At 38.8% G+C, this 13,865-nt stretch overlaps 1 long non-coding RNA gene across 1 annotated transcript in view; it reads right to left on the bottom strand.

Annotated features, from left to right (window-relative positions):
- The window catches only part of LOC131277078 (uncharacterized), a 33,288-nt gene extending 19,630 nt beyond the window's left edge, over positions 1–13,658 (bottom strand). Inside the window, exons 1-2 of the long non-coding RNA XR_009184274.1 lie at positions 13,491–13,658; positions 1,336–1,426 (exon numbers count right to left, since the gene is read on the bottom strand). This is a non-coding gene — a long non-coding RNA (uncharacterized lncRNA). The remainder of the gene's footprint in view (positions 1–1,335; positions 1,427–13,490) is intronic.
- Positions 13,659–13,865: the final 207 nt, after the last annotated feature.

The following is a 13,865-nucleotide window of genomic DNA, read 5'->3' as shown; positions in this document are numbered from 1 at the left end:
TTTTACTTCCATCTCTACTTTAAAAATAACGTCACAGATCAGACATTATGTTTGTTTTAAACAGTCAGCTTTTGTTAAGAATTACCCACACATTTACTGTTTTCTTTGCTTTTCAATCCTTATAGAATTTTAGACTTTCTGGGATAATTTTTGTTTCTTCATCCTATATGTTCCTTTAATAGGGATTGGTTTGAAGCAAACAACCTTGCTTTTCTCCATTTTTTATAATCAAGTAGTACTAAGGGTGTGAGGGTCAGGAACTGGGAAAGGAGCAAGTGCTCTGGATTGCCAGGCCACCTGCTTTTCCCACTTTTCAGTCCAGCGAGGCTTTCATTTTGCACAGAAGTTAGTCTTTCACTCCCTGCAGTTTAGGACTATGGCTCCTGTTTTTCTGGCTCAGGTTGGGTGATATAATGGTGATATTATGTGATATAATGGTGAGGAAAACTCATACTTCCTACTATCCCCCAGTCTTCCCACTCTCATGTGTCTGGTTCTCCTGTCCTAGTTTATCATGCTCTTCACAACCTTGTTCTCCCTGCAGTTTCATGGTTTTAAACCTCAGTTTCTAAAATCCATGGTTTGGCAGAGGGAGACAGCTAATTTGCATCTTGTATCCATGTTCTTGAAGGCATTGCCATTTATCTCCTTTCCTGAATTACACACAACTGGTTACATGCGTAACTTTCTATCTTTGTGATTTTGTGAGTGTAAGACTATGAATTTACTTCTAAGGACCAATTTCACTTCACTTTTTTAGATTTTATATGTATTTTCATTGTAATCAATGTGTTTTATAATTTCCATTGTGATTTTTCGCCTTATTCTATGTCTTTCAAGTTTTCAAGGTTATGGAGGTTTTCTCTGCTTTGCTCCCTATTTAAATTACTTTGAGGTAAAAAAAAATACATTGTGTCTTATAATATCTTTAAAATGGAATAAATTTCCTTTATGACTAAGTTCATGGCCATTTCGCCCCAGATATTTCAACTGAACTTGAACATAGAATTTAGATTTCTTGACATCACATAATTCTATTTGCTTCTGTAAGAGCAAACAGTTTTTGGTTGAGGTCCCTTTTTAAATGTACAATCCTAATCTTCCCAGAATGCAAGACACCATTGCCAGGCTGGCCACTTCTATCCACCATGATCAGTACTTCCCTCCTCCCATCCTACTAAGTTTGTAAAGGTGCTAGAGGGACATTCCTTTGGAAAGCCTGGAAGGCAGAATCGTGCAGGAGGATGTTGCTTATTTTTCATTATTGCCCCAGACCCTGAGAAAGTATCTTCCTCCATTCTTTCCATTCTTTTAAGCAGGGAGAGATGCTCTTACCTCGTGAGGCAAAGCATCCGTGGGCCACGGTCTGTTTTTCTCCATCCGGTTCCATCAGCGTTATACTTAGAAACTCCTCCCGGAGCTGGCCCTAGATAAGTTGTATTAATTTTCAGCATTGTTATAATCTTTCCTAGGACTCTGAAACTTCAAAGATATTTTAGTTGGAAGGCAAAAAGACTAGCTCAACACCCTTTTAAATGAAAACACTACCTTTACCGCGTTTCCACATGAAATAAATGTGTCTTTTGGACACACAACACACACACACAGGCAAACAACAAAAAAACACCACCCAAATACTGGGTGTTGAAATTGAAATTTTTATAGGTGTTTAAATAAGATTCATATTTCCAATCATGACTGTTTTTCCCTTTTTAATGGCAGGTCATCAATACTGTGAAAATCCTACAGGCCAAAAAAAAGAAAAGAAGCCAGCCAGAGGAACATGTAATATTGAAATGATTTGGATGGCTTTTCTTGCTTCTCATATTTACCCCAAGAATATATAGTTCAGTTAAATGCTTTTCCAAGGGTCAGCTGTTTTGTGTTTTTGATTGAAAACATTTTTTGTCAATTATGTGTGATAGTAGACGATGGTAATTTAATGCCAAATTAATATTACCGTAGTTTTCCTGTGTTGATCATAAAACAATTCGTACAAAAATGTTCAACCTTTTATATTCTGAAGATTGAGGCAGAGCTCTAAATGGAAAAAAAATATTTACTCTCTCAGGAGCCAAAATTTATCTTTATAAACTGGCAGCTAGGCCTTGCCTTGTTATGATTACATGTAAAATAGTGTTTTAAGTGTATAAAGTTAGAGTTAGGCACTGCTACATAACTTTAAGTGAATAATTAAAACTTTCTAAGCCTAAATTATACTGAGAGCATAAATTATAATAATATCTAACTTAGAGGATTTAAGTGAAATATACAAGACTTTGGTTGCATAATTATCATAAAGTTTACCATCTAATGAATAGTCATCTAAAGTTAGCTACTGTTAAATATTACTGTCCTTGTGAATTATACCAAAAACTAAATTCCGTTTTCTCCTAGTTACATTCCTTCCTGAATAGTATTTTCCAAGGCAATAGATGCCACACAATAATAAACTGTCCGTACACTAAATTCCACAAATGAGTATAAAAGCTAAGCCTAACTGGTTTTGCTGAGGAGGGTCTTGTTTGAGACTTAGAATATCATACAATATGCATGTTCCTTAGAATCTTAGAGGATGCTGGCCAAACCACATTGTAGCAGTGTTATTTGTCCTGAATTGGGTGGAGGTACATGCAGCTTTTGAAAACATGGCAATCAATAGCCAGTGCTTAATAGTCTCCATCCCGAACCAATTAAATGGACTATACAATATAGGCTCTTGTTAGAAAGAAGTTGGGATTTTCTCCTTCAGGGAATTTCAAGCATCTCTTTTCCATGTCAAACATCTACTTTCTATCTCAAATGGCAAAACGGGAGGAGTCATTTCAGTAAAGATATCGATTCTTTACGTGTTAATCCAGGGGTCACAAAGCAACATTCGGAAGTATGATGGTCTTACTTCTACATGGATCCCTGACCAGAGAAGCCGTGGCTGATGCTGCAGGACAGACCTAGATGGTCGGTACCCTGCATTAGGGGAGACAGGTGAAGAAAGGCCACTTGTGGCAAGGGTCCTCTCTTCTCCTGCCCTAAGCAATTCACATCTGGCGCCAACCATGTAAATAATTGCAACTAGCATCTTTTTTTTTTTTTTTAAGATTTATTTATTTTTATTTCTTTCTTTCCCCTTCCTCTCCCTCCCCAGTTGTCCGTTCTCTGTATCCATTTGCTGTGTGTTCTTCTGTGACCGCTTCTATCCTTATCAGTGGCACCGGGAATCTGTGTTTCTTTTTGTTGTGCCATCTTGTTGTGTCAGCTCCCCGTGTGTGTGGCACCATTCTTGGGCAGGCTGCACTTTCTTTCGCATGGGGCGGCTCTGCTTACGGGGCACAATCCTTGCGCGTGGGTCTCCCCTATGCGGGGACACCCCTGCATGGCACGGCACTCCTTGCGCGCATCAGCACTGCACATGGGCCAGCTCCACGTGGGTAAAGGAGGCCCTGGGTTTGAACCGTGGACCTCCCGTGTGGTAGGCAGATGCCCTATCCATTGGGCCAAGTCCACTTCCCTGCACCTAGCGTCTTTTATTGGAAGTTGTTTTTCCAACTGTATTAGTTTTCTAGCTGCTGAAACAAATACCATCAAATGGGAATTTGTGGCTCCCAGTTTTGATGTTAGGAGAAGTTCAAAATTGAAGTAAAGGGATGCTTTCTCCCCAAAGACTGTGGCATTCTGGGGCCGGCTGTGGTGATCTTTCGTCTTTGGCTTTGACACCATGTGGCAATGCACATGGCCACATTGTCTCCTTTCTCTTCCAAATTCTGTTGCCCCCTGTAGCTTCTTTTTCTGTTTTCAATTTCCTTTACTTATAAGGGTCCACCCTTATTCAACTTGGGTACATCTTAATTAGTAATATTTTCAAAGTTCCTATTTACAAATGAGTTCACACCCACAGGACCAGGGTTTGGGACCTGATTATGCCTTTTGTGAGGGACATGATTTAATCCCCATCAATGATCCTCAGTTGTTATTTGATTATGCCTTTTAGGGGTCTCACTTCTACTCTATGTGGCTTATTCTATCATTCCTATCAACTTACATGCATGACTGTTCTGTTTAGCTACTGCTGCATAACAAACTACATCAAAATTTAGTGGCTTACAATAACAACCATGTTATTATCTCATGATTTTGTGGGGCAGGAATTTAGGTAGGATTCAATGTGGTGATTTTTGACTAGGATCACAGAGTAGTAATCAGCTGGTGGCTGGTCTGATCTGGAGGCTCCTGGTGGTTTCGTTAATATGCCTGGTGCCTGATGGATGGCTGAATTCAACTGAGTTCCCTCTTTCTTCATGTAGTCTAGAGCCCCTCCATGTTGTCTCTACAGCAGGGTTGAAGGGTTTCTTGCATAGCTAATGGCTTTCCCAAAGTGAACATTTCAAACGACCAAGGTGGGAGCTGTAAGGCTTCTTCTGACCTAAACTCTGAATTCCTTCGGCATGACTTCCACCTCACATGGAGAAGGCAGATGAATACATATCACTGATTCAAGGAGAGGCGGGATGAACACACGAGGGCATGGATACTGCGGGGCATGTGTCATCGGAAAGCTATCTTTAGAGACTAGTCTTCTTGAGAGAAGTCTAGATAAAATTAGTTAGCTCCATTTTTATGTAATTGTAGTCATGCTTTCATACCCCTTTTAACTTGGCATCTTGGAAATGACCTGGCTGGTTTCTCCCTTAATCAGTATTTGTTGGTGCCAGTAACCTGTATTACTTGCCAGTTAGGACCACTGTCATCTTTGCGGGAATTTAGATAACCTGAGCCCCTTTCAAAAGCCCGATTATCATGTGTGAATTGATGAAAGAATCTAAGTTTGCAATATTTAGGCTCAGATCATGGGCCACATTTCCACTCCCAGGAAGATGTGGCTAGAATCTTCAGCTAGTCCCATTTCATTACCAGATAACTTTGTTTTCACTCCATTCTTAATATACAAATTCCCTCCAGTTTTATATGCCACTGAAACGCAGAACCTGAGCAATTTTTCCATAATGTCTACTGATTCTACTCTCTGATGATGATTACTCTTGAAATGACCTTCTTCTTGTTCTCCCTGCTTCAATCCTTCCTCCTTACAGTTGAATTATTCTAAATCTAGTGATTTTTAAAAATCTAAAACAGGTCATGGCACCTTCTGCTTGAAGCCCTTTAATGGTTGCTTTTCTCAGTAAAATCGGAGTCCTAACAGTAATGTATGAGATGGTACGTGATCTATACTCCCTGCTTTCCCTCTCACCTCATTCATTCATTCAGAAAATATTTATTGAGCGCTTTTTATGTTCTGGGCACTGTTCCATGTGCAGAGGATACAGCACTGAACAAAACTTGGGAAAATACATGTCCTCGTGGAGTCCCCTGTCGCTTCCCTACTCATTCTTCTCCATTCATACTGGCCTTCTTGCTGAATATTCTACACCTGCTCTATCTGTTCTCCCTCCTTGGGAATGCTCCGTGGCCTGTGCCCTAACTTAATTTTGTTCTTTAGGTTCACATGTCACCTCCTTGGCGACTATTTCCTGACCTTCCTTTGATCCCTTTGATCTCCACGAAGAGAAAATATAGGAAAGAAGGATCTTTACTCATTATCTTTAGATTAGCCATATTTTCATAAGCATGCATTACACTCACTTCCAATTTATTCTGTTCTGCAAAGAGCAATGAAATTTGGATTACTTTAATTAAAAGGCTATTTAAATTAAACCAATACCATTTAAAGTTACATTACATTCAATGGTCCATCATACATCATAGAGTAAACAAAACAAAAATAACGAACTGGTATATATATTTAATGTCACTGATGATGCTCAAATTGGTCAGCTTAGGCAAAAAAAAACCCAGCAACCTAATTTGTCATCCAACAAATTTAGATAATTGCCATAAAATGCTGTGGTACTTGTGTACACAGATTAATTTCAATCCTTTCCCTCCTTTACTTTCCGATTGCATTGTATCTGAGCTATTTAGTCTATGTTAATGCAAAAAGATAAAAAACATAAAAAGTTCATGGTAAGAATTCTTTCAATAGATCTCAAACAATATAAAATAAATTATAATCATTAACCGTGAAGGCAATATTACTTATGGTTGATAATTCAGTAACAGGGTTCAACAATTCTGGTTGGTGGGCAAAATTCAGCCTGTTGCCAATTTTTATTTGACCTGGGAGTTAACTATTTTTTAATGGTTTGAAAATATGAAAAGAAGAATATTTTATGGCATGGGAAAATTATATGAAATTCAAATTTTAGTGTTCTTAAATGAGGTTTTATTGGAACACAGCTATACCCATTCATTTACATATTGTCTATGGGTGTTTTCATGCTACAGCAGATTTAAGAAGTTGCAACAGAGAACATATGGCCCACAAAGCCTAAAATATAACTATCTGATGCTTTACAGGAAAAATTTGCTGTTCTTGAGTTAATATATTGATTCCCAAAATTTGGTCAGTAGACCATGTGCATCAGAATTAATTGAAGAAAATATTAAGTACAGATTCCCATCTCCCACCCCTTGGATATTCCATCTCCCACCCCTTGGAGATTCTTATTCCAGGGATATAAGGTTAAAAGCCCCTGTAGATTAATACATGGCATTCTGGGAAAGTCAATTTTAATATTATTTCCTTATTTATCATATCTTATTCATCTGTGCACAGATATAAATAATAGTTTCCGAAGATGGAATTCTTCCATTAGTAATGATAGCACACGTTTTTCTCATGATTTATTTTTGTTTACACCCCTAGAGTATTTTTATTTACACATTTAGGTTAATGTATTTCAATAGGCTAATATAATTTGAAGATATAGAATCCATAAAGTGATATTACAGATTAAACCGTTTGCCATGTAAATCAGATTAACAGTCTTCAAAAGAAAACCTGTTACTAATGACCCTATAATTTAAATTGAAGTGAAGATGATGTTCAATAATGAATCATGCCAGGAAATAAAAGGGATTGGGCTCATTGGTCTGAAAAAGCATGGAAACCTATAAATCAATGTGTTACACAGAAGTAAAAATATTAATCCATACATGCTGCATCTTAAGTGATTACTCTATATTGAGTGTAGGTAAAGATTAGGTAAAGATTTTGACCTGAGTCCTCTCAAATAGGATTAGAGGTTACTCTAGATGCCCCATACCTCTCATCTACCAAACTCTCATTCAGGCTCTCTTTTTGGCTCAATTTAATAGTGCTTTAGCACTGTTACTTTATAATGTTGTAGCACTTTGATATCATTTATGAATTCCAAAAGATATTGGTTATGTTTGTAAACTGGTCTGTTCCTCTGGGAATGATAACCCTTTGATTGTATTAGATACAGCTGAGACGTCTGATTAAGATTAGGGCTTTGATTCAACCACGTCATTAGAGTGCACCTCAGCATTGAGTCCCAGATCACTTGGTGGGCTGATAAAACAGACTTTCATGCAGAGAAGTACACAGAGGAAGAGACAGCTCATTAGATACAGCAGAGGGCCCAGGAAGAGAGATGAGCCTGATAGTCTATATCTGACATTGTGAAGAGACCAGAGCAACTGGGCCCAGAAAGAAATGAGCCCTGAGGAGAGAGACAAGCCTTATGCCAGCCTACAGCTGAGATCTGAAGTAGCTGTGACCACAGAGCCTTAAGAGGAAAGAAGGAAGGCTGAACCCTCACAGACATCACCTGCCATCTTGGGTCAACACGTGGCCAATGACTTTGGGTGAGAATGTACCTCTTATGGTACCTTGAGTTGGACTCTTTAGGACTTTGTGACAGTAAGCTTCTATCTCAAAGAAATACCTTTTATAAAAGCCAACAGAGTTTTGGTATTTTGCATCCACGCCCCTTTTGGCTGACTAAAACAAATATAATTGGTATTTTGTCCAGGGATTAAGGGATTAATTATCAAAAGCCTTCATTTTAAAATAAAAATGTTTCCTAATGATTGATCACAGAGGCAATAAATATATCAATGTTAAATAACAAAATATGACTTGTATGACTTTCTATGTAAAAGGGAGGAAGTGAATGCTAATTCAATTCTTGCTATCTTGTAACAGAATTAAACTAGATGAATATTTTTTTGAATCTGTACATGTTTTTGTTTGCTTTGTTTTTAGGTAAACTTCCTCAATTGAAATTTTACTAAGATAATTGTAAATTCATATGCAGTTATAAGAAATAAAATGGACCCTAGTAGCCTATATCTAGTTTCACTTAATAGAAATGGCTTTGCAAAACTGTAGTACAATATTACAACCAGGATATTGACTTTGATACAATGTACTGATCTTATTCATAATTCCCCAGTTGTATTTTACTCCTTTGTGTATGTGTGTGTTTAATTACAAACAATTTTATCACATGTGTAAGTTCATGTAAACACTACCACATTTGAAAAATTCCATCACCTGAAGGTGATGGATCCTATATATTTACATGCACCTCTTACTCACACTTATTCCCAGACTAATACCTAGCAACCACTAATCTGTTTTCCATTTCTAAAATTTTGTCATTGCAAATGTTTATATAAATGGAATCATACAATATGTAACCTTTTGAAATTAGCTTTTCCCTCAAGATTCATTCAAACTGTTGGTTGTATCAATAATTTTTTCCTTTTTTTTTTTTTTTAAAGATTTATTTATTTATTTAATTTCCCCCCCTGTCCTGGTTGTCTGTTCTTGGTGTCTATTTGCTGCGTCTTGTTTCTTTGTCCGCTTCTGTTGTCCTCTGCGGCACGGGAAGTGTGGGCGGTGCCATTCCTGGGCAGGCTGCACTTTCTTTCGCGCTGGGCGGCTCTCCTCACGGGCGCACTCCTTGCGCGTGGGGCTCCCCTACGCGGGGGACACCCTTGCGTGGCACGGCACTCCTTGCGCGCATCAGCACTGCGCATGGCCAGCTCCACACGGGTCAAGGAGGCCCGGGGTTTGAACCGCGGACCTCCCATATGGTAGACGGACGCCCTAACCACTGGGCCAAAGTCCGTTTTCCTTTTTATTACTGAGTAGTATTCCATAGTATGTATGTTATAGTGTCTTTAACCACTACTTGTTGGAAGACATCTGGATTGTTTGCACTTTTTGGTTATCATAAATAAAGCTGCATGAACATTTGTGCATGTGTGAACATGCATTTTCATTTCTCTGGGATAAATATCATTTTTTTTTTTAATCATTTTTCTTTCTGCTTGAGGAACTTCCTTTAGCAGATCTTTAATGGTAGGTCTGCTAGAACAAAATCTCTTTTACAGTTCCTTCATCTGAGGATACTTTTATTTCCCTTTCATTCCTGAAGGATAATTTGGCTGGCTGAATATACAATTTATTGCTTGACAGTTCCCTTTTTCCACTTGAGAATTGTGTCATTTCATTCTGGCCTCCATGGGTTTATGTGAGGAGCCTGCTATCATTAAAATTGGTATTTTCCTACAGGTAATATGTTTCATTCTGGCTGCTTTCAAGAATTTCTTTGTCTTTAATTTTCAGAAGTTTAATTATGATATGCCTTGGTATAAATTTCTTTGGGTTTATTCTGTTTGTGGTTTTCTCAGCTTCTTCAATTTATAGGTTTGTGTATTTCACCAAATTTTGGAAAATTTTAGCCATTATTTCTTTGATACTCTTTTTAGCCTCACTCTTTCTCCTCCCCTTCTGAGACCCTAATGATGCAACTTTTGGATCTTTTGTTACTGTCCTACAGATCTCTGAGGTAATGATCATTTTTATTTTCAATTTTATTTCTGTTTTTCAGATTGGGTAAATTCCATTATTCTCAAGTTCACTGATTTTTCCCTCTATTCACTCCACTCTGCTATTGAGCCCATCCAGTGGTTTTAAATTTTTTTCTGTTATTGTATTTTTCTAGTTCAATCATTTACTTTTGGTACTTAAAAAAATAATCTATTTTTTCTTAAACTGAGATTTTCTATCTCATTTGTTTCAAGAGAATTTGTACTTAATTGGGGAAGCATTTTTATGATAGCTGCTTTGAAATCTTTGTCAGATAATTGCAACATCTGTTTCATCTCAGTGTTGACATCAATTGATTCTTTCTTCATGCAAGTTGTAATGTTCTTGGTGTAACAGATGATTTTTTTCATTGTATCCAGGGCAACTTTTTCTATTAAGATAATCTGAGTTTTATTTTAAGTCTTTTGTTTCAAAAGACAGTCACTCCATTTAGGTTTAGCATTCAGGTCCTAGCCTACTTTTATGGGCTATGCTTCCAATGACAGTTTACTTTTCAGAATCTCTATAGTGCTGTTTTGGTTTGCTTGATTTATCTGGTGCCATTGAAGCTCCAAATGGTCCTTATTAGTGCTGCCAAAGGGATGGGAAGTGTTTCTCCAGATTGGGCCATTAGCTGAGTCTGCGGGTGAGGGTGGGAGGGGAGTGGAATTATAGGCCATCAGGAAGCAAGAGGCTTCACCAGCTAGGTTCTTTCTATGATGGGATCAGGGGATCATTCTTGACTGTAGGAGGTGGAAAGTGTTTCCAAGGCCAGGCACTTGTTGAGGTGGGATCTCCCTAATGGGACCTCTTGGCCACCTCTGTATTTCTCAGTGGAGGAGAGAAGTCTTAGGCTCAGTGAAGAAGGAGAGCACTTTCCCTGGCCACTTATTGTAGGGTCCCAGTCACTCTTACTTTCTAGAGAGACTGAAGGCTCACCTTGTATTGTTGGAGGGACTGATTGATCCAGGGAAGGAATGAGCCCTCCGAGGTTGCCTCCTGTTGCTAGTTTGGGGGTTAGGAAATGCGAGATCTGGATCTCCTTGTTCACTTGGGTTGGGGAATGTAAGACACCCTCTTCTTGTATTGGTCCTTTGGTCCTGGGGTCCTAAACTAGTCCACCTTCTTATCACCTTTCAGAGTTCTCCTAGGGTTGCATCTTGTGTTATTTCCAGGGTTTATATTTGCATTTAAGGAGGAATGAGCAGGGGAAATGGGATTTTTAGTCAGGAGTAATGTAGGTACAGAAAAGAAGAACCCTCTATTTTGAAATTTTCTTTCATCCAGAGGAAATATGGTCCAATTATATGGAAGAGCTGATAGGTCACAGAACTGTCACATATTTCCCCTAGTGTACAATAAAAATTAAATGCTGCTAGTTGTTAGAGAAACCTTAGCATCAACATTTCTCAATGAGGGAACACAGGGCAGTGAGTATCCTACATTTTTCTTTTTATAACATTTTAAAAAAAATTTGAGCACCTGCTTACTGTGATGTGGGGTTAAAGAATAAACCCTTGGGCTGCCTGGCAAACCCTGTATTCATCTCTTATTGACTCCCCGTCTAGTTTCTCACACCCTACCCCAATCTCTCCCACATTATGCAAATTACCAGATTCCTCCTACAAGATAACTCTCTCCAGATGACCTGCCTTCCTACTCATTCAGGAAGACAGAGGCATCATAAAATTATTTCCTTTAACTTGTCTTCATCATCTCCAAAGCAGTGTTCAAATCAACTTTTATTATTGCAACTCCTCCCACATTACCATGCAAACATTTGTCTTTGAAGATAAATCTCTGCTTCAGGTCAACTTAGCCCTTCTGGAGAGAAAGTGTTGGATAGTGGAAAAAGCATCATCTAAGTGCACTGGAAAAGCATCATCTAAGTGCACTTCCAGTACACTTAGATGATGCTTTTAATCTGTAAAAGGAGGATATGAGGTTCCTGGTTTCCTAGACATGTCAACATGCCCAAAGATAAAATGGTAATTCTTATCTGCATTGTTTTTCTTTCTGTGTTCTTGATTTTAGAATCACCATGTGCCAAAAAAGCCCACCTGGGAGACATCGTGGATACCTTCCTCACTTCTCTTCCCTCTCTTCTCTCCAAACCTCTATCTTGTCAATCACCAAGTCTTGTTGATTCTCCCTTTTAAATATATCCTAATTCTAGATGCTTCTTTTTTACTTCATCTTGACATTCCAGCACTTATTATTTCATACCTAGGCGGTTGCAATATCCTCATAACTGGCCTTTGCTATGCTAGTCTCCTACTCCATCCTCCACAATACAGTTTCTCTTATTATGACACTATCTCATATAAAATCTTTATGACTCCACATTGTTAAGACCAGGGTTTCTCAAACTTTATTATGAATTCAAATAACCTGGGAATCTTGTTAAAGTCTGATTCTGATTCAATAGTTCTGGGGCCCCAAATTCTATATTTTGAACATGTGAGGCCAGGTCTGCTCGCCCATGGACCACACTTTGAGTAATAGGGGCCTAGCGGATAAAGTACAAGCTCCTTGGAATGGCACTAACTAGGACCTTAAGATCTAGCCTCTATCTAGAACTCAGCCTCAAATCTGTTTTCTGTCCTCTCCAGCATAAGCTGCTTATCTACTCTCTAGACTCTCTGGTCTAAATCATTTTCAATTTGACTTTGAAAAAACATTCACTTGAGTGGAGACCCTGAATTTAAAATTCCTGTAATGTTTTTGTCTAACCTTACACCCAGACACTAAGGAACAACAGAGTCCATTGTCAGTATTCATTGTCCTCTTGTGGCTTCTACTTTCCAAGGCAAATTTTTGTAAGGTCTTCACAATTCTGTTTATTGCCTGGCACAGTGGGTCGATGTGGAAGATTATGGGACGAACTGCTCAGGCTCCATACAGGCTGACCCTGGTGGATTTTACTGAAGCAGCATGCTGGCCTGAATCTTTCCAGGACCACTCCAGGCAAGAGAGTGAGTGGGTGATGTCTATCTGGGCAACGCACTCATCTCTTCTTTCAAGACCATTGTCCTTTGGACCCAGGCAGCCAATAGTTTCATGCTGTTTGAGATTTTCCTCAATTTTCCCCAAGGTATAGTCCTTCTCCATTCCTCCTTCCAACCAGTGTATCGGTGTCAAGTCCCATGTCCTGTTCCCACTCTTCTCAAATCCACACAATTTACATGCCTATACTGTTTATATCTTTTTTGTCCATGAATTTAGTAATTTTCATTCTTGAAATATTTAATGAGCAACTGCTAGGTGCCCAATGCTGTGCTAGGTGCTGGGGATACAGCGATGAAGGAGATAGAACTAATTCCTAAACTTAACACTGCTTAAAAGCTGTGAGTAAGGCAGACATTTAATCAGTTAGGATAGAGTTACCAAAAGAAAGACAGGGTGCTCTGGAAGCCCATAGCTTCCCCCACCAAACTGGTATTCTGATCATTTAATTCACTCCAAGATATCACTATCTGGTGATTGTGTAATATGTCACAACTCTCACTAGCATTGACATCTTTATATTCTCTCCTCCTCTTTCTCCTCCTCCTTCACTGTCAAAGGGCAAATATTTCAACTACACTGTGATTAAATAGTTCATCCAGTTTATTAATCAGTACTTCATTTGTTGGTAAAGAACAGAACCTGACCTGAACTACTTAAGCAAAGAAGAGAAAAAGATGATAGCAGCTGAGGGCAAGAGTGAATGACCCTCCTGAGGGAAGGGTAGAGGTGCAGGTGGACTTACAGGCAGCAGGATCTTGGGGCTTGAACAACCTCCAATCTCTCTTTCTTTCCATGTCTTTTATCTATGTTTCCTTCCACTGTTCAGTAGCTATGGAGCCTCACATCTCATAGCTTTTGCCATCAGGCAGAAATAGACTGTTTTCCCCCTAGCTCCCTCATCTCAGAGGAGAACTCTGATCAACTCTGAACAAGGGAAGGAATATGGCCTCTTCAATATTCCATATTCCATGGAATATTCCATATTCCATGTGATGGCAGAGGGGAGGGTTCTCAGAAGGCAGGGGAGCTAGGCAGATAACATTGTAAACATCTATTCCTTATACCTGGAAAGTAAACCACTAGTATTTCCGAGCTCCTGACATATATTGCTATTTGA

Source organism: Dasypus novemcinctus, chromosome 31 (genome assembly GCF_030445035.2).
Source record: "Dasypus novemcinctus isolate mDasNov1 chromosome 31, mDasNov1.1.hap2, whole genome shotgun sequence".
NCBI lineage: Eukaryota > Metazoa > Chordata > Mammalia > Cingulata > Dasypodidae > Dasypus > Dasypus novemcinctus.
The sequence above is the reverse complement of the archived record's forward strand: the minus strand, read 5'-3'. Positions and strand labels throughout refer to the sequence as shown.